Source organism: Octodon degus, unplaced genomic scaffold (assembly GCF_000260255.1).
Source record: "Octodon degus isolate 3935 unplaced genomic scaffold, OctDeg1.0 scaffold00158, whole genome shotgun sequence".
Classification (NCBI taxonomy): Eukaryota; Metazoa; Chordata; class Mammalia; order Rodentia; family Octodontidae; genus Octodon; species Octodon degus.
This window is the reverse complement of record NW_004524734.1, coordinates 3,401,162-3,403,140: the sequence shown is the minus strand read 5'-3', so window position 1 is coordinate 3,403,140 and position 1,979 is coordinate 3,401,162. Positions and strand designations below refer to the sequence as shown.

At 41.8% G+C, this 1,979-nt stretch overlaps 1 pseudogene; it reads right to left on the bottom strand.

Annotated features, from left to right (window-relative positions):
* Positions 1 to 513: 513 nt before the first annotated feature.
* Positions 514 to 1,458, bottom strand: LOC101590014 (annotated as a pseudogene).
* Between the last annotated feature and the right edge of the window lie 521 nt (positions 1,459 to 1,979).

The window sequence follows — 1,979 nt, the reverse complement described above, 5'->3', positions numbered from 1 at the left end:
GAAAAAAAAAAGGATACAAATCCAGGGTTGGTCCTCCTCTCCTCTTTCTCTCCTCTTCTCTCCTCTCCCCTCCCCTCCCCTCCCCTCCCCTCCCCTCACCTCCTTTTTCCTCCCTTCTCTTCCCCTCCCTTCCTCTCTCTTCCCCTTCCCTGCACTTCTCATCTCTCAGAACCAGAGATCTAAGACCAGAGATCTGGGAAGATCTACGGTGGGAAAAACTATAATCAACTAACAAGATTACAAGTATGAACACTTAGATAACATTGGTCCAATGAAATCATGAGGTGGGTATGAGGGGGGGAACAAAACTATGCTCAACCAATAAGATTATAATCACACTGATTAAATGGGGATCAAATGACTTGGTACAATAAGTCATGTAGCAAGTGAACATGAAATAAACTAGGACTTTTCCTGAAAGGAAGGTTTCAGGCCCCCACCCAAGGGGATTGATATCTATTTAGAATATCTTTCTTTTTTTTTTTTTTTTTAACTGACTCCTTTATTTTCCAATCAGTCACAGTTTGGACTTAAGGCTTTCTTCCCTTCCTGTAAGGATTGTCCTTCTCCAGAGAATGCAATGAATCTACCTCCAGCTTCATCCTCTTCAACTTTTTTGATGAGTAGATGTGAATTTCTGATGAAGTTTCTGTGATCTTACCAAGTTTAAATTTGTAATTAGGAATTCCTCTTTTAATGTCTCCAGGTTTGATTGGGGAAGACTAGACTCAACCCCTTTCTTCTTTCCATCTAGTCTATTCCCAGAACCTGAGAAGGCATGGAAGCCCAACTCACCAGTATAACCACCGTGGTCAGTGTCACTTTCTATTGACTCCTTGTATTGGACTTGTCTTTAAGGTTCTTTGTACCCCAGAGGAGCATCAAAGTCCATGTTCATGTCACACTCAATGATGGACACAGCCTTGTCAGGTTTGGTTTCCATCACCCGTAATTCACAGATCTTCTCATTGTAGTTGATGGCAATCACATCCCCAGTGGTCAGACAGGCAAAGTTTCTTAGTGTATTTTCTAATACTGCTTTGGGGTTGGTGATGTCCAGGAAGTCTGGGCTCTGAGGCTGGAATTTGGAGTATGTGGCCACTTGAAGGTTGACACTCTCCACCTGAACCAGAACCCCTTCTTCCAACAGCAAATTCTGCATCATCCAGTGTGGAAGGTAGCCGATACCCTCACATTAACCACAAATTCCAGAACACCACAGTGTGTCATGCAATCAAAATTCTTATTAGTCAGTTTGAACAGCATGGGACAGGTAATGTTAAGTCAGCTGAGTTGATCGAGGGCTGATAGTGGCATAATTATTTTCCCTCCTTTCTCCACATCTGACCTGTCATTAGGCCCTGCGAGCATGGACACAGAGAAGCAGTGGTATTATGTGGAGAAGCGGTTCTGGAAGACCTGGGGAATTGAGTGGCCAAACATGTTGAAAGAGAACATTATGGACACCACTTCGCAGATGCCGCTTCTCTTAGGGATGTTAGGATAGGAACCCTGGGGTAGCTCTCTACAACTACTGCATTTGCCTCACAGAAATTCTATTTAGAATATCAACTACTGCTGTTCATCCATAGGGGAAATACAGTGTATGTCTTGACATCTGGCCTTTAATGAATGAGCCACCACCCATAATCTAGTCCTCTAGAGAACCCTAATTAATACAGATTGTGATACCAGAAATGGGGTGGTTCTAGAGAAACAGATTGTATAAGGATGCATTTTACTAATCAGTTTATCAGCTCTTCAAATTGCCTCTGTAATTTGATGAGACCTCAAGTTACCATGGATTATCCTTCTGATAATATAGAGAGTACTAATAATGTGTGGTGTGAACTGTCTAAAATAATATTCAGCATAGATCCATTTAATTATACTAAATCACCACTTATAAGATGCAAGAAATTTAGTGACTCTGTATATGTGATGACCACCAAGCTACATTCTCCTAAGAAACAAAGCCC